This window comes from Pongo abelii, chromosome 4 (genome assembly GCF_028885655.2).
Source record: "Pongo abelii isolate AG06213 chromosome 4, NHGRI_mPonAbe1-v2.0_pri, whole genome shotgun sequence".
Classification (NCBI taxonomy): domain Eukaryota; kingdom Metazoa; phylum Chordata; class Mammalia; order Primates; family Hominidae; genus Pongo; species Pongo abelii.
The window spans coordinates 154,215,459-154,235,510 of NC_071989.2; the positions used below are offsets into that span (position 1 = coordinate 154,215,459).

Sequence of the window (20,052 nt, forward strand, 5' to 3'; positions counted from 1 at the left end):
GGACACCTCAGAGAGCTCAAGGAGCACTGAAGTAGCATGCTGCAGGGCTTAAGGACACAGCTGTTGCTAAATTAGTAGATGTATCCTTAAATGAAATTACCTTTACAATTCAAGTAGCTCTACCCAGAATTCTGTATTAGTCCCTCAGCTGATATGTCTGAATGACACTTTCCTGGTCTTTTTGGTCAAACTAAAAGCCTTAATTCAACACAAAGAACCTAGGAAAATCCAAGCCCAATCCTGTAAGTAATGATGCCTTTTTTTTATTTACAACAGATGTGTTCCTAAAGGCACTTAGTCCACACAATCTGCAGATGCAGCCCCTATATTTATATTTTTATATATGTATGTGTGTGTATATTATACACTATATATATATACTATATCTATATACACATATACAAATACACAATTTGTTTTTGGTATTTCAATGCAGCCTGGCCAGAGCTGTTGCAGCTTTCAATTCTATGCCTGCCTTAGGTTTATACGAGGTACATGAAGATTTATAGTGGCCATAAATTCCTACTTTCTCATTGTCTTTGTCTTTGAATTTAGCACAAAAGAGTGAGAGAACAGGTTCAGAAAACTAATAGATTGGTTGAAAATTCCATCCAGAACAGCAGAGAGAACACAACTCCCAAATCTCTTTGGAGAGATTAGAGGAACTAATGGGTGTGAGAATAGAGGAACACTAAGAAAGCAAGTCTCATATTAAGTGTTTTGAAGATGAAAACATTTTTCCCTATAGTCTAACAAGTATCTACTTCAAAGTCATATGTACACCCAGTGCTGATGGAGACAAGTCATGCATTTGTCTTGTCTCCTTCATCTGAACTCTTTGAGACTCTGACCTCTCTGTCAGGGAATCAAAGTGAATGGCGGTTGAGAGGATGGGCTCTGAGGTCAGACCACCTGGATTCAAATTCCAGCTCTGCCACTTACTGGCTGATGACTTTGTGCAAGGAATTGGACCTTTGTGTGCTTCTATTTCCTCATCTGTAAAACAGAAAAGTGGGAGTAACCACAGTCTCTCTTCCAGAAGGTAACTGGGAAAACTAAATGTTCATACAACAGTGTAGCACTTGGCTGATGGTAAACACTCAATAAATTACAGCTACTATTATATTATATCTGGTCTTCCCCAAAGTTTCCAAAGCCTGTGTTTATAGAAGGCATAGATTAAAAACAGCCAATATATTTATGTGAATATAATTATAAAATGAAATTGTAACCACCCTACCACGTGCTTACCATGCCTTCTGCTAATTAGCGTTTTATAAAATTATGTTTCTTATTTTTAAATATTTTATTGCCATCTCAACCCTTGACTACAAACTTGTTAAATGAATTACCTCTGATGCTCTTAAATCCCTAGTTAGCTTAAACTACTGCATTTTGATGCAGGGCTTAAAGACTATTTGTCAGACAGAAAAATCTTGGTCAGACGTTGAAGGAAGGGAGAGAGAATTTTTTTTAAAAAGTCATACAAGCTATTGATTATTGCCACAATTTCAGAGCCTGTTATTGGTCTATTCAGAGAGTCAACTTCTTCCTGGCTTAGCCTTGGGAGGGTGTATGTGTCGAGGAATTTATCCAGGACCAGATGGATTCACAGCCGAATTCTACCAGAGGTACAAGGAGGAACTGCTACCATTCCTTCTGAAACTATTCCAATCAATAGAAAAAGAAGGAATCCTCCCTAACTCATTTTATGAGGCCAGCATCATCCTGATACCAAAGCCGGGAAGAGACACAACCAAAAAAGAGAATTTTAGACCAATATCCTTGATGAACATTGATGCAAAAATCCTCAATAAAATACTGGCAAACTGAATCTAGCAGCACATCAAAAAGCTTATCCACCATGATCAAGTGGGCTTCATCCCTGGGATGCAAGGCTGGTTCAATATACGCAAATCAATAAATGTAATCCAGCATATAAACAGAACCAAAGACAAAAACCACATGATTATCTCAATAGATGCAGAAAAGGCCTTTGACAAAATTCAACAACCCTTCATGCTAAAAACTCTCAATAAATTAGGTATTGATGGCATGTATCTCAAAATAATAAGAGCTATCTATGACAAACCCTCAGCCAATATCATACTGAATGGGCAAAAACTGGAAGCATTCCCTTTGAAAACTGGCACAAGACAGGGATGCCCTCTCTCACCACTCCTATTCAACATAGTGTTGGAAGTTCTGGTCAGGGCAATTAGGCAGGAGAAAGAAATAAAGGGTATTCAATTAGGAAAAGAGGAAGTCAAATTGTCCCTGTTTGCAGATGACATGATAGTATATCTAGAAAACCCCATCGTCTCAGCCCAAAATCTCCTTAAGCTGATAAGCAACTTCAACAAAGTCTCAGGATACAAAATCAATGTACAAAAATCACAAGCATTCTTATACACCAATAACAGACAAACAGAGAGCCAAATCATGAGTGAACTACCATTCACAATTGCTTCAAAGAGAATAAAATACCTAGGAATCCAACTTACAAGGGAGGTGAAGGACCTCTTCAAGGAGAACTACAAACCACTGCTCAATGAAATAAAAGAGGATACAAACAAATGGAAGAACATTCCATGCTCATGGGTAGGAAGAATCAATATCATGAAAATGGCCATACTGCCCAAGGTAATTTATAGATTCAATGCCATCCCCATCAAGCTACCAATGACTTTCTCAACAGAATTGGAAAAAACTACTTTAAAGTTCATATGGAACCAAAAAGGAGCCCGCATTGCCAAGTCAATCCTAAGCCAAAAGAACAAAGCTGGAGGCATCACGCTACCTGACTTCAAACTATACTACAAGGCTACAGTAAGCAAAACAGCAGGTACTGGTACCAAAACAGAGATATAGATCAATGGAACAGAACAGAGCCCTCAGAAATAATGCCGCATATCTACAACTATCTGATCTTTCACAAACTTGACAAAAACAAGCAATGGGGAAAGGATTCCCTATTTAATAAATGGTGCTGGGAAAACTGGCTAGCCATATGTAGAAAGCTGAAACTGGATCCCTTCCTTACACCTTATGCAAAAATTAATTCAAGATGGATTAAAGACTTAAATGTTAGACCTAAAACCATAAAAACCCTAGAAGAAAACCTGGGCAGTACCATTCAGGACATAGGCATGGGCAAGGACTTCATGTCAAAACACCAAAAGCAATGGCAACAAAAGCCAAAATTGACAAATGGGATCTCATTAAACTAAAGAGCTTCTGCACAGCAAAAGAAACTACCATCAGAGTGAACAGGGAACCTACAAAATGGAAGAAAATTTTCACAACCTACTCATCTGACAAAGGGCTAATATCCAGAATCTACAATGAACTCAAACAAATTTACAAGAAAAATACAAACAACCCCATTAAAAAGTGGGCAAAGGACATGAACAGACACTTCTCAAAAGAAGACATTTATGCAGCCAAAAGACACATGAAAAAATGCTCACCATCACTGGCCATCAGAGAAATGCAAATCAAAGCCACAATGAGATACCATCTTACACCAGTTAGAATGGCAATCATTAAAAAGTCAGGAAACAACAGGTGCTGGACAGGATGTGAAGAAATAGGAACACTTTTACACTGTTGGTGGGACTGTAAACTAGTTCAACCCTTGTGGAAGTCAGTGTGGCGATTCCTCAGGGATCCAGAACTAGAAATACCATTTGACCCAGCCATTCCATTACTGGGTATATACCCAAAGGACTATAAATCATGCTGCTATAAAGACACATGCACACGTATGTTTATTGCGGCACTATTCACAATAGCAAAGACTTGGAACCAATCCAAATGTCCAACAATGATAGACTGGATTAAGAAAATGTGGCACATATACACCATGGAATACTATGCAGCCATAAAAAATGATGAGTTCATGTCCTTTGTAGGGACATGGATGAAATTGGAAATCATAATTCTTAGTAAACTATCGCAAGAACAAAAAACCAAACACCGCATATTCTCACACATAGGTGGGAACTGAATAATGAGAACACATGGACACAGAAAGGGGAACATCACACTCTGGGGACTGTTGTGGGGTGGGGGGAGGGGGGAGGGATAGCTTTAGGAGATATACCTAATGCTAAATGATGAGTTAATGGGTGCAGCACACCAGCATGGCACATGTATACATATGTAACTAACCTGCACATTGTGCACATGTACCCTAAAACTTAAAGTATAATAATAATAAAATAAAATAAAAAGTCATACAATTGCCTAATTGAAAATGACCTACCCAGTTAAGTCTGATTTTACAGAAGATGTTAGTGAAGCTCAGAGCAACCAGTTCAAGCAACACAGCCCTTAGAGAGTGGCCAAGACAGGGCCAGAGCCCAGGTCTCCTGACTCCTGGCTGGGTTGACAGGCTCCTCAACGCACTGCGTGGAGAGGCACTTTCTCCCATCACTATGCTCTAACACATCTGGAGCTCAGGAAACCACTTACTTCATTTCATGCAAGAGCTTGACTTCCGAGATTTCATCTAGTTTCACAGAAGGCAACGTCCCAGAATTTCAGCTGGTAAATCAACCAAGAATTCCCAAAAGCTTTACCATTGAGCAAAGTCTGTTACAACCAGGATGAATTCAAATGAGCCATCAAGGGATTTTGGATTCCCAGGTTTCACAGTCAAGGTAAAGGCATTGATTCAAACTCAGTAGAAGGAACAAAAAAATGTATCACTCACAGAATACTCATTTCCACAAAGCTGTTTTCCCTGCAAAAGCTATGTTTCATCAGACAAAAACTCTAGAGGTAACAGTAGTAGCAGGGCTGAAGGGGAAGGTGATGTGTAAGAAGACAGCAGCTACTATGATATACCTGGTCTAGAAATAAGCTGTTAAAAATCAGAATTCTTGGTAATATTCTCAGGACAGCTAATGAATAAATATCAACTAAATCAATCTATCTGAGCACTCAAGGGTGGGATTAAAAAGTATTATCAACAGAGGTAAATTTGAATTGGGAAATAAACCCTCTGGAACAGGAAAAAAACATTTATCAGTTTTTTTCATGTGGTTCAACTAACATAAAGAATCTTGAAAGGATTCACATGAACAAGCAGGAAATGCAAGTCTCCAATATATAGTCAGTATACTATCACACCCTGTTCTTATACCACACTTGTGACTTCTCCTTATTCTTTTGAATGACGGTTTTATTTGCTCTTTTCCTCTGTCTTGGAATTACTGAATTTTGAAATGTCCACTGTTCTTTAGAATTGTGACTACCCGTGTATGTGTGTATCCTGAAAAGTAAGTTCACAGATAAAGAATTGAGCACCTCAGAGCAACTGGTCCAAGGTAGGATATATGAAAGGCTTGGAGGGGGGTTGGGGCATGGTGGTTCACACCTGTAATCCCAGCATTTTGGGAGGCTGAGGTGGGCAGATCACTTGAGGCCACAGGTCCAATACCAGCCTGGCCAACATGGCAAAACCTGATCTTTACTAAAAATACAAAAAAATTAGCTGGGCATGGTGGTGCACACCTGTAGTCTCAGCTACTCGGGAGGTTGAGGCACAAGAATTGTTTGAACCTGAAAGGCAGAGGTTGTGGTGAGCTTAAATAAAAAAAAAAGAAGAAAAGAAAAGAAAAAAAAATTCATGGAGCTGGACTAAGGTCAAACAACCAGTTAATGGCAGAATCATTAACTTTCAGTAGTCTTCAAAGTAGGTATCAGAAGACAAGACCTAACAATTTTGTTTTCTTCTCAACAATTTTATGAAGTGAGATTAGCCTAATTTCTTTTTTTTTTTTTTTTTAAGTATTTATTGATCATTCTTGGGTGTTTCTCGGAGAGGGGGATGTTGCAGGGTCATAGGATAATAGTGGAGAGAAGGTCAGCAGATAAACACATGAACAAAGGTCTCTGGTTCTCCTAGGCAGAGGTCCCTGCGGCCTTCTGCAGTGTTTGTGTCCCTGGGTACTTGAGATTAGGGAGTGGTGATGACTCTTAAGGAGCATGCTGCCTTCAAGCATCTGTTTAACAAAGCACATCTTGTACTGCCCGATTCCATTTAACCCTGAGTTGACACAGCCCATGCTTCAGAGAGCACAGGGCTGGGGGCAAGGCCATAGATCAACAGCATCCCAAGGCAGAAGAATTTCTCCTAGTACAGAACAAAATGGAGTCTCCTATGCCTACTTCTTTCTACACAGACACAGTAACAATCTGATCTCTCTTTCTTTTCCCCAAATTTCCCCCTTTTCTTTTCAACAAAACCGCCATCGTCATCATGGCCCGTTCTCGATAGTCGCTGTCTCTTCGGAGCTGTTGGGTACACCTCCCAGACAGGGCAGCCGGACAGAGGCGCTCCTCACTTCTCAGACGGGGCGGCCGGGCAGAGGCGCTCCTCACTTCCCAGACGGGGCGGCCCGGCAGAGGTGCTCCTCACTTCCCAGATGGGGCGGCCAGGTAGAGACGCTCCTCACTTCCCAGACGGGGTGGCCGGGCAGAGGTGCTCCTCACTTCCTCCCAGACGGGGTGGCGGCCGGGCAGAAGCACTTCTCACTTCCCAGATGGGGTGGCCGGGCAGAGGCTCTCCTCACTTCCCAGAAGGGGCAGCCGGGCAGAGGCGCTCCTCACTTCTCAGACGGGGCGGCCAGGTAGAGGCGCTCCTCACTTCCCAGACGGGGCAGCCAGGCAGAGGCGCTCCTCACTTCCCAGACGGGGCGGCCAGGTAGAGACGCTCCTCACTTCCCAGACGGGACGGCCGGGCAGAGGCGCTCCTCACTTCCTCCCAGACAGGGTGGCGGCCGGGCAGAGGCGCTTCTCACTTCCCAGATGGGGCAGCCAGGCAGAGGCTCTCCTCACTTCCCAGACGATAGGTGGCCGGGCAGAGGCGCTCCTCACTTCCCAGACGGGGCGGCTGGGCAGAAGCTCTCCTCACTTCCCAGACGATGGGCGGCCGGGCAGAGGCGCTCCTCACCTCCCAGACAGGGCAGCCGGGCAGAGGTGCTCCTCACTTCCCAGAAGATGGGTGGCCGGGCAGAGGTGCTCCTCACCTCCCAGACGGGGCAGCCGGGCAGAGGTGCTCCTCACTTCCCAGACGGGGCGGCCGGGCAGAGGCGCTCCTCACTTCCCAGAAGGGGCAGCCGGGCAGAGGCACTCCTCACTTCTCAGACGGGGCGGCCAGGTAGAGGTGCTCCTCACTACCCAGACGCGGCAGCCGGGCAGAGGCGCTCCTCACTTCCTCTCAGAGGGGGTGGCGGCCGGGCAGAGGCGCTCCTCACTTCCCAGACGGGGTGGCTGGGCCTAGGCGCTCCTCACATCCCAGACGGGGCGGCCGGGCAGAGGCGCTCCTCACATCCCAGACGATGGGCGGCCAGGCAGAGACGCTCCTCACTTCCTATACGGGATGGAGGCTGGGCAGAGGCGCTCCTCACTTCCCAGACGGGGCGGCCGGGCAGAGGGGCTCCTCACATCCCAGACCATGGGCGGCCAGGCAGAGACGCTCCTCACTTCCTAGACGGGGTGGCGGCGGGGCAGAGGCTGTAATCTTAGCACTTTGGGAGGCCAAGGCAGGAGGCTGGTAGGTGGAGGTTGCAGCGAGCCGAGATCACGCCACTGCACTCCAGCCTGGGCAACATTGAGCATTGAGTGAGCGAGACTCCGTCTGCAATCCCAGCACCTCGGGAGGCCGAGGCAGGCAGATCACTCCAGGCCAGGAGCTGGAGACCAGCCCGGTCAACACGGCGAAACCCCGTCTCCACCAAAAATACAAAAACCAGTCAGGCGTGGTGGCGCGTGCCTGCAATCCCAGGCACTCGGCAGGCCAAGGCAGGAGAATCACAGGAGCCCGAGGCAGGGAGGTTGCAGCGAGCTGAGATCACGGCAGGACAGTCCAGCCTCGGCAACAGAGGGAGACCGAAGAAAGAAGGAGAGGGAGACTGAAGAAAGAAGGAGGGAGAGGGGAGAGGGGAGATGGGAGAGGTGAGAGGGGAGAAGGGAGAGGGGAGAAGAGAGAGGGGAGAAGGGAGAGGGGAGAGCCTAATTTCTTAATGATAAATGGAAGTTTTAAGAAGTTAAGTCTTTCATTCAAGTTATACAGCCAGAATATGGATGACATCCAGTGCCAAATTTGCAGAATTCTCTTGGGAGAAAACTTGGCAATAAGCATGAAAGGTCTTAGCTCAGAAAGCAACAAGAAATGTACACAAATATTTATATGGCATTTATATTCAAAAATTTATTCCAATATTATTCATAATAGTGAAGAAAAATAGAAACCAACAATAACAGCTATTATGCCGATGGAATATTATGCAGGTATCAAAAATCATGTTTTCAAGGAATATGTAATGACACAGAAAAAAATGTTTATAAATATGTCCACAAATGAAATAGTTGGGCTAAATAATCCCAACTTCGGTTTTTTTTTAAAAAAAAAACCATACATATACATACATATGCAAACATGAACAGACATATAAAAAGATCTATGTCAAAATGTTAAATGTGAATACACTATTAGAATTATGAATGATTTTATCTCACTTGCACTTTAATTAAAAATTGAAAATGAATATTTAGTACTTTTATAATTCAAGAAAATGATAAAAATATATCATTTTTAAAAGAAACACCATAAACTTGCCCTGTACCACTGTATATCTAAAATGTTTCTATTTAAAAGGCCATTACCTATAAAAATATACTTCTTAGCAGAGAACATCTCTTAAAGCTAACAATGATTGAGGTTTTACTATGTGCCAGGCATATTTCACATATGTAACCTCACTTAATCCTTTAAAAATCCTGTAAAATGGGGTTTATGATCACTTCATTCTAGAGAGAGAAAGTTAAGGGTCTGAGAGAGAAAAGTGTGACTTGTGGAAAGTGAGAAAGCCTAATCAAGGGCCAAGAAGCTTTTCTCTAAAGCTTCATACACAATCCCTATGTTAAACATACAGACAAAACTTTGTTTCACACTGAACTATCTTTCTAAAGGCACAGCATACTATGCTTTTCGTTCAGAAGTTGATATTTGGTATACGATTGTTAAGATGTCTATAATTTGCTTTAAAATACTTCAGCACATGATGTATACTATGATAGTATGAGTGTTAGTTCAAGTTATACACTAGGTACAGCCAGATGCCCTAATGCAGGCCTCACATGCCAGAGGTTGTCTGTGAGCATTCTAATCAGCAACCTTGCTCTCCAGAAACTTCAGTCAGACACCAAAGGCTTTGACTATTAGCACAAGGAATGTTAAAATTGCAAATTTTCACTGGTAAAAGTAATGGCTTGTTAACTAGCATAATGGATATTAGAAATGGACTGTCATTAACTCAATGAATGGAACTTAAGATATGTGGATTAGCTCAAAATTCTAAATGATCACCCATCCTTGTGCCATCAGGGTGTAAGTCTCTATCTAGCAAGCCCTTCACCCTCCAACTTCAGGGATGGCATCCACAGTTTATGCCTAAATGGTCCCAGGGCCAGCTACTACATCAGAAGATTCTAGTTACCTGATGCTCTCTATAAAATAGCTGAATCCTGCCTTTGGAATACTGTCTGCTCTGCCTTTAGTGAGCTGTTCATGCAATTCATGGTCAGAGCACCCAAAAGGATGAAAACTTAATCAAACTTACAGAACAGGTCAACTATTTTGTGCCTATTTATAAATAAATAACTAATAAATGTCACAATATATGTGTCACGGAAATTTCCATAAACTGTTAATGAGGTTTCTGGGATGCAGCTGACCCTCAGCAACCTCTCATTATCATCAATACCCAAACAAAAAGAACTTAACACTTCTGCCTACAACTCAGCATACAGGTTGGATAAGGTCAGTGTGGCAGGCAGCTTCTGATGTGGCTCCTAGTGACCTGTGCCTCCTGGTATGTATGCCCCTGTGTAATCTCCTTCTTTTTAGTGTGGGCTGTGACTTTTTCCTAATGAACAGAATACAGAAAATAAAAGGATGTCACTTCAATTAGTTTATAAAAAACTGTGATATTTCACCTTGGTAGCACTCTCTTGCTGTCATGCTCACTGCCACATTCTGAGATCATCTATACGGAGGCCCATGTGGCAAGGAACCAAGGGATGCCCGCTGAATCCTAACAGCAACCATGCAAGTTTGGAGATGAAGCTTCCCCATTGAGCCTTCAGATGAGTTTGCAGCCCCAGCTAAAACCTTGATTACATCCTTGTGAAACCTTGAAACAGATCCAACTAAGCTGTGCCTAGACTCCTAATCTACAGAAACAGAGGTAATACATATGTGTTGTTTCAAGCTGCAAAGTTGGGGCAATTTGTTACACAGCAACAAATAACTCATACAGTTACTTTACAAAAATAATGCCACCAAATGTCTCAAAGTTTTTCAAATGCCTACTTGAACTACATTTGTAGTATCTCCACTTTTTTCTTGAGTCCCAGGAAGTTATCTCCCACTACTAAAATGGATTTCTGTAAGGCTAAAATAACAAGCATACACCCCAAGGAAACAGCATATTCTGATTTCTTTAGCTGTTAGCATGTCTAGGCCAGACCTTCTTCAAAGCGATGTTCAAATTGTTTGACTTGCCCGCATTGTTTCAGTGACAAATATTTCACACACTGTTGAATTCAATCTTTCTCTGCTTCAGCCTCCTGATCACAGTAAGAATAATGATGGAACTAATAATGGGGCCTTGCCAGGAGAGTGGCTGAAATAACAAATTATTTCATCACACATTGAAAATGTTTTTCACAAACTCAAAAACAAAAAAACAAAACAAAACAAAAAACACGTCTATGCGATTGCATAACGAGAGCTCTGCATTTCCACAGCATTTGTAGTATGCTCTAAAGATTCAGACAAACTAGGCTAAAAAAAGAATGCTTGCATAACAAGACTGTTATCACCCATGTTATCTCCTAAGCCTTCCCGGAGAAGCAAAATGTGGAATTTGTAAGCAACTATGTGGGGGTTCACCAAAACGTTCTTTTGCTTTGCGTTTGGAAATTTTTGGTTTGAGATTTTTGGGGAGTGGGAAGCTAGCAATTTTTTCACTTCAATTTGGAGGAGTAGAGACAAAAGCTCCCTAAATAGTATGCCCAAAATAGTAAATGGCATGCTGTCTCAACAGGGCAATATTGAAAAGAGGCAACAATTTTTTTTTTTTTTTTGACATAGGGTCTCACTGTCACCCAGGCTAGGGTGCAGTGGTGCCATCACAGTTCACTGCAGCCTTTACTTCCCAGCTCAAGCAATCCTCCCACCTCAGCCCCCGGAACAGCTGGGATTATAGGCATGCAACACCATGCCCAGATAATTGTTTTGGTTTTCTGTAGAGATGAGATCTCCCTATGTTGCCTATGCTGGTCTCAAACTCCTGAGCTCAAGTGATCCTCCCACCTCAGCCTCCCAAAGTGCTGGGATTCCAGGCATGAGCCACCACACCCTGCTATCTTCACTTTTTATGTATAAATTGAACATAATATAGTACATGAACAAATAGTCAGTATATCTATGGTCTTAAAACTTCATGGTGAAAAGAGCAATTAGGGGGAAATTGTCTAAAAAGGCTCCTGCAGGTAGTAATAATGAAAAAATGGTTGAGAAACACTGACCTAAGGAAAGCCCTCCCAAACTGGTGAGCACCTGCAGAGCATCAGTGATGTCTCTGTCTCCTCCTCTTTGGGTCCCTGAGGTCTGAGATCATGACTTGACTCTGGCCTGGGTGTCTTCCAGCTCTGCTTCACACAGTGGTTGGGCCATCTCCCAAGGCTGTAGAAATGTATATGAAGACTTTCATGTGTCCCAGATTTCCACCAACCACTATTTTCCTTCAGATCTTTATCTTTTTGATCTGCTTTCTGAATGTACTTACTTATCTCAAGGCATATTAAAAGCTAACTACATATTTTAGCGTGACTTGAGATAAGCAAATACTTGTCTTCAGCATGTTTTTGGCATTTCCAACATACTATCTTCTATTGGCCACCATGGGTCAAAAGTGTCCACCAGCACATGAAATCTAGGCTGAGAGAGACTATGGCACGGTCAAGAGATGAGTGAATGCCTCCCAGATTGAGGAACACACTGTATGGCACACCCACCAGTGCTCACTGGCTGACGGCATATATTCATTCTTCTGTATAGAATTGAGAAAAATTCACAGAAATGGTATACCCCATTGCTGTCATGCACACAGATAGACAACTATCTCAAAAGAAGTGGCCCACTCTCGCCACTTCTATTCAATATAATACTGGGAGTTTTGCTAGAGCAATTAGGCAAGAGAAAGAAATAAAAGGCACCCATGTAGAAAAGGAAGAAGTAAAATCATCTCTGTTTGCTGGCAACATGATCTTATATATATATAAAACCCTAAAGACTCCACCAAAAAACGGAACTGATAAATGAATTCAGTTAAGTTGCAGGATACAAAAATCAACATACAAAAATCAGTATCATTTCTATACACTAACAACAGACTATCTGAAAACATTAAGAAATCAATCTCATTTATAGTAGTTACCAAAGAAATACGTAGGAATAAACTTAACCAAGGTGGTAAAAGATCTTTACACTGAAAAGTATAAAACATGGACAAAACTGAAGACACAAATAAATGGAATGATATCCCATGATCATAGCTTGAAAGAATTAATATTGCTAACTTATCCATAATACCCAAAGCAATCTACAGATTCGATGCAATCTCTATCAATATTCCAACAACATTTTCCACAAAAATAGAATAAACAATTCTAAAATTCACATGGAACCACAAAAGACCTCAAATAACCACAGTAATCTTGAGTAAAAAGAACAAAACTGGAAGCATCACACTACCTCGTTTCAAAATACATTACAAACCTATAGTAATCAAAACAGCACAATACTGGCATAAAAACAGACACATTGAATAATGGAATAGAATAGAGAGACCAGAAATGAACCTGCTCATTTACAATCAATTGATTTTCACAGAAGATGCCAAGAACACACAATGGGAAAAAAACAGTCTCTTCAATAAATGGTGCTGGGACAACTGAATATCCACATAGAATAATAAAATTGGACCTGTATCTCACACCATATACAAAAATCAACTCAAAATGAACTAAAGACTTAAACATAAGATCTGAAACTATAAAATTACTAGAAAGAAATACAAGGGAAAAAATCTGTGACATTGGTCTTGGCAATGATTTTTTGGATTTGGCCTCAAAAGCACAGGGAACAAAAACAGACAAATAAGATTGCATCAAACTAAACAGCTTATGCACAGCAAAGGAAACAATTAATGGAGTAAAGAGACAACCTGCAAATTGGAAGAAAATATCTACAAATCACACATCTGATATGGGGTTAATATCCAAAATATACAAGGGATTCAAACAACTCAATTGCAAGAAAACAAATAACTCAATTAAGAAATGGGCAAAGAACCAGATAGCTATTTCCCACAAGAAAACATACAAATGGCCAACAGGTATATGAAAAAAAGAATGCTCAACAGCACCAATCATTAGAGAAATGTAAATTAAAACCACAACGAGATATCACCTCATACTTGTTACAATGGCTGATATCAAAAAGATGAAAGATTAAAAAGTATTGGCAAGAATGAGGAGAAAAGGATGCCCTTGTACACTGTTGGGGAAATGTAAATTAGTATACCCATTATGGAAAACTATATGAAAGTTCCACAAAAAACACAAAATAGAACTACCATATGATCCAGCAATCTCACTTCTGGGTATTTATCCAAAGAATTTGGAATCAGTATGTCAAAGAGACAGCTGAACTCTCATGTTCACTGCAGCATTATTCACAGTAGCCAAGATATGGAATCAACCTAAGTGTTCAACAATGGATGAATGGACAAAGAAAATGTGGTATATGTACACAGTGGAGTACTAGTCAGCCTTAAAAAGAAGCAAGTTCTGTCATTTGTGACAACATGGATAAACCTGGAGAACATTATGTTAAGTGAAATAAGGCACAGAAGGACAAATACCTCATATGTAAAATCTAAAAAAGTTAAACTCATAGAAGTAGAGAGTAGAATGGTGGTTATCAGAGGCTGGGGGAGGTGGGAGAGAATGAGGAGATGTTGGCCAAAAGGCATAAAGTTTCAGTTAGACAGGAGGAATAAGTTTTTGAGATCTATTGTATAGCATATTGACTATAGTTAATGAGCATATATTGTAAATTTCAAAATTGCTAAGAGTAAACTCCAAATGATCTCACCACAAAAAATAAATATGTGAGGTGATGGATATTTTAATAAGCTTGAATTAATAATTCCACATTGTGTGTGTGTGTGTGTATATATATATATATATATAAATGCCACATTGTATCCTGTAAATATATACAATTATAATTTGTCAATTAAAAATAAAAAATTAACTTAAAAAATTTTAAAAACCTTTTAAATGAGTCCTCAAAATATTAAACATATAATTAATCCAGCAATTTCACTTCTGGGTATGTGTGTGTATATATATATATATATATATATATATATATATACCCAAAAGAATTGAAAGCACGGACTCAAACAGATATTTATATACCCATGTTTATAGCAGTATTATTCATAATAGCCAAAAGTCAGAAGCAACCCAAGAATCCACCAATGGATGATGTCTGTTTTCACACTGCTAATAAAGACATACCAGACACTGCATAATTTATAAAGGAAAGAGTTTTAATTGACTCACAGTTCCACATGTCTAGGGAGGCCTCACAATCATGGCAGAAGGCGAATGAGGAGCAAGTCACGTCTTACACGGCGGCAAGCAAGAGAGCTTGTGCAGGGGAACTCCCATTTATAAAACCATCAGATCTCATGAGACTTATTCACTACCAAGAGAACAGGATAGGGGAAACAGCCCCCATGATTCAATTATCTCCACCTGGCCTCACCTTGACACGTGGGGATTATTACAATTCACGTAAGATTTGGGTGGGAACATAGCCAAACCATATCAGACGACCAGACAAACAAAATGTGATATATACAAACAATGAAATATTAGCCTTAAAAAGAAAGGTAATTCTGACACATGCTACAATACAGATGAACATTGAAAACATACGCTAAGTAAAATAATGCCAGTCACAAAAAGACAAATACTGTATGAGTCCACTTATATGTCATAACTAAACTAGCCAAGTTCATAGAGACAAAAAGTAGAATGGTGGTTGCCAGGGGCTACGAGGTGAATGGGATGCGAAGTTATTGTTTAATGGCTAAGGAGTTCCTGTTTGGGAAGAGAAACAAAGTTCTGGAGATGGATGATGGTGACGGCTGCACAACAATGTGAGTGTACTTAATGCCACTGAACTGTACACTTAAAAATGGTTAAAATGGTAAATTTTATGCTACGTATATTTTGCCACAATAAAAAACAAACTTTTAATATTATTTTTAATACAAACGTATTTTCAAAGCAAATAACAATACATCTGCAGTACATAGAAAAGCAGAAAAGAGGATATGTCACTACAGTAAAAACGGGAGAAACGTCAGCTAACACACTCTCAACCTGCATGGCACTGTGGAGTTTAGGCCAGCTGTAGTGTAGACAACAGATGCTGAGGCCTCTGAACAGAAGGGAAGATATTCACTTGCCCCTCAAAGGCCGTTTCAAGTAGCATGGCCCCATTCCTCTGGCCCATTCCAAGTTTCTCTCTTGTAACTGAGCTCCCTACGTTTGCATTCCTCCATCATTACTGTGCATCACGTCGCCTCACTCTGGTTATATCAACAACACAGCTTGCCCCACACAGGTGGCTTAAGTGCATAGATCATGGATGCAGCACTGTGCTGCAGAGATCAAGAGCACTCTGGGGTCAGACAAGCTTGGGTTCAAATCCCCGGTTCACCACTTACTAATTCTGTGACCTTGAGAAAACTACTTTGCCACTTGGGACCTCAGTTTCCCTATGCATCAAATGAAAATAACAATTCCTATTTCATTATGTTGTCCAGAAAATCAGATAAGGTAATGCGTGCCAAGGACAGTGCTTGGCATCTACTAAGCTCTTGTAAGCACTAGCTGTTATTTTAATATGCTTCTCAGCACTGATCATAGTGCTGGCACTGAACACCAAGCAAGGCTCAATAAATTTTCTGCATCAGCAGATGTTTATTCATTGTCTGTCCTGCTTTCCACCCTGAGCTAGACGTCCCAGAAGTAAAGCTGCTTAAGGCACAATCTCTATCTTGTGAATTATGTCTTAATTCTTACTTGTGTCTCCAGCATTCTACCCAATGCCTGGCATATAGGTGACACCCAAAAAGTGCTGGTGGAATTGAACTTAAAACCTAGTTGTCTAGACTGTATGTGTTTACATGAATTTGAGGGAGAGGGGAAAAAAACATATAACCATAAAAAGAAAATATGTTAAAGAAGTATGTGGCAGTGATATTTTTTAATTCTTGAAAACTAAAACATATTTTGTATATTTGACCTGTGTTTACTAACTTACAGAAAGTGATCAAACTTAGTTTTCACATGTACCTGTGGGAACACATTAAAATCCCCATTTTGCAGACAATTAAACTGAGAATAGGGAGGGCCAAAGTGATTTGTGCTGGGTCACAACGGTGAGGAGAGCGAGTCCAGAGGACTGTAAGTTCAGAACCACTCCTGTTTCAAGGATACATCTGTCAACTTGACTGCCACAGGGAAATCCCAGTTCTCCTGCCCACAGATTTCCACTCCAGGAGGAAGGAGGGGTCTGACTGGTGTGTGAAAAATCAGCATTTGTGACACAAAGGCTCCCAAATTCCAAGTTACCTCCCTTTAAGAGTGATGAAGGAAGGAGAAAAAAGCAATTGAACCAGTCCCCAGAGGCACAGAATACGTATGACCTCAGCTTGGGGATCCATAGCTAAAGCCAGCTTTTAATTTACAAACATAAAAATATAAAGTTTGTGAGTACCTAGTTTTGATTTTTCTGGAAAAAAATCGATATCAGATCCCATCATTACCACTACTAAACAGACTCAGCAATAAGTCCTAAAGTGAAAATAAAGTCACCTAAAACACTCTTATGGTGACTTCTACAGAAACCATTTATGCAGGCTCAGCTGTGAAGGTTTATCAGGAAGTCAGGCTGATATCAGAAAACATGACCACTTGGATAAAACAAAAAAGACACTTAAGCATAAACGGCTCCTAAAATCAAAAAGCTAATTAAACGTGGCCTCTTCAAAAAGAAAAAGTAAGTCAGAAAAGGCAAAAGCTAGCAGGAAAAATATATTCTTACTTCTGAGCATAATAAATGAGAATAAAAAGGAATCACTTTAAGAAGTTGAAGTCACCTAATTATTTCCAGATAATATTCATCAGAAACCAACTGTGAACCTCCCTGGGCATTTCCTTTCTACTCATTCCCACACGAATGGATGGAACACTGTCCAAGGTACTACAGGTTGGGAGGAGGGAATAAGAATTAAGGTGAATAAAACCATCTCTGCCATCAAGGAACATAAAATCAAATGTGGGATCATGCTAGAAATTTTGGGGAGTATATATCCGTCCCACAACCCCTTCCCCTGCAAAGTGGCCCCTAACCCTGGTCCATGTGGTCATGGCAGAGGATGAGCCATAACTGCACAACTCGACTTCCACCTTCCTGGTGGTGCCTGACCTATAGGAGGCCAACGAGAGTCCCTCCCAAAGAATTAATAAACAAAAGAAATAAGCTATTTTATTATTAGTGAGAATTCTATTAATATATAATATGTATGCTTGACAGTGGAGGCCCATGTCCCATTATATAGGCTGGGGAGCAGAGAAAACCAGACTACACAGAAAGAGTGGAATAAAATAGACACATAGTCTTATAGACAAGAGCTGAAGAAGGAATACCACTTGGTTCCTGGAAGTGTTCAGTTCCCAGTGAAGACCTTTCTGAAGGCTGCCAGCCTCACCACCCTTGTACACTTAGAATGAGCTAGCCTGAAGTGGTTTCTGTTACTTGCAACCAAATAGTCCTAATAAATCCAAAGGGAGTAAGACTACAACACAAATTCATCTAACGAACACAAGTATTAGTGAAGTTCGTGATGCTAGGTAGGCAAGGATTTCACTTCATTCATCTGAGGGCTGCACAGTAAAGTGGCAAGAGGGAACTCTTATTGACAAAAGATAGGGATTTAAGTCCAGACTCCACCCTTTGCTAGTTCTGTGACCTTGAAGAAACATATTTAGCCCACACTTAGCACAGTGCCTAGTGCAAAGCAGGTACTCAATATATATTTGTAAGAGGAAGGAAGCAGGGAAAGCAGTTACCACATATCGGGTATGCTTATCTTTTAAGTCAAGTCATTTCTCATTAATAAAATGGGAATTCTCATTCTCATTAATAAAATGGGAATAAAAATTTCACTTTGTGTGTCTCACAGGACCAGAATGTACATAACCACTGTGTGATTAAAAGTCATTATTAGGTTCATCAGATTAATTGATGCATCAAATACAGACCAACCTCAGTTAATGAAATAATATTTATCTGAAATAGGGGTTAGCTATACCCTACAAGCCAAATCCAGCCCACCACCTGTATTTATATGGCCTGCAAGAATGGTTTTTATAAATGAACATTTGCAATCAATTTGATAATAGGGAACACGAACTTTGAACCCTGCTTCACCTAAATGTTATCCCTCCCCCTCAAAAAAATCCCATTCTTCTAGTGAATATACCTGTATTATAAAAAAATTCAATTTATTATTACTATTATCATCATACAGAGTTTAAAGGATGCACAAAAAGTCAACTCAGTAAGAAACATGGCAATTAAATTACTTTTCTCATCAGTTCCACTATTTTTAGAGGGCAATGCTGCAGAACACGGGAGTTTTTACAAATGCATAAATTGCAATATAGCAGAAAAATGTGCAATAATGTCTGAGTGAATGAAGGTGACATAAGATCTTCTGGAAGTTCAACTACTCCCTTCAAGTCCAGGTTTAAAGAGGCTGGACCAGTCTGAATATGTGCCAGGAACCATCTCAACTGGAGCAAGAACACATCATCAATCACAACAGTATGTCTATGGTGTACAGAACAGTACTGAATATTCATTCACCGCCCTCAGCCTCCCAGATGAACACCTCCTAGTACAGGTTCATCCTTGAACCTAGACATGCAAAAATGAAAACAACGGTCCATTACCAGGAAGTCTCTGAGGGTCATAACAATGGTTCTTTACACCAGCGGTTAATTCTATCCCACAAAACAAAATGAGGTAAACTTATACAAAAAGTCCTGAGTAAAATCTGGAAATAAGTGAGTATAGTTATCATCGTAGTTAATAACAATAATAAAACACTTTGGAGCAACTGCTCTATACTGAGCAGTACAATAAGCACATAAAGATGCATAAGCAATGGGTTTTGACGTGAAGTTTTAAAAATAATGCTATTAAGGAAAGAAAACAGAAGATATAAATGTTATATGGAATACCATAGAGGACAGATTAAAATGGAAAAGCTCTACTTAAAATAGAGCACACAGGACCTTAGAACTCCAACGTGGCTTCTGAATCACTTTCATGGAAGCCTAAGCTCCCTTGAGAATAGAGTTTGAAAACTATAAGAATGGACAATTGGGGTCTCTGTATTTTCCTCATCCATAATATTAGGACAACAATAATAGCTCCTGCAAAGGTTGGTGAGGATTAAATGAGTTAATAAATACAAATTCTTTTAGCAGTCAGTAGTACATAGTAAGTGCCCAATAAATATTAACTATCATTATCTTTATTAAATAGTTGTCATCATACTATACATTATTATTCATTCTGATTATTTCTTTTAATTAGATTATAAGTATGCTCCAAATTTTCACATACTCTTCATTGGCATATTTTCAATTTAATGAGCCATAAATGGCACTTTAGTTTTACTTTGATTTGAATTTATGTAATAATTTTGAGGGTAATTATGTTTGCATATATTTGTTTATTAACTATATGTTTTTCTCATTATGTCTGCTCATGAGTCTTATTCAATAACCCTATTGGAAATCCTATTGTTTTTTAAA

General features: G+C 40.3%; 1 protein-coding gene across 7 annotated transcripts in view; it reads right to left on the minus strand.

Annotated features, from left to right (window-relative positions):
- PRELID2 (PRELI domain containing 2) overlaps positions 1-20,052 on the minus strand; it is a 93,852-nt gene that overhangs the window by 21,734 nt on the left and 52,066 nt on the right. The window lies entirely within an intron of this gene.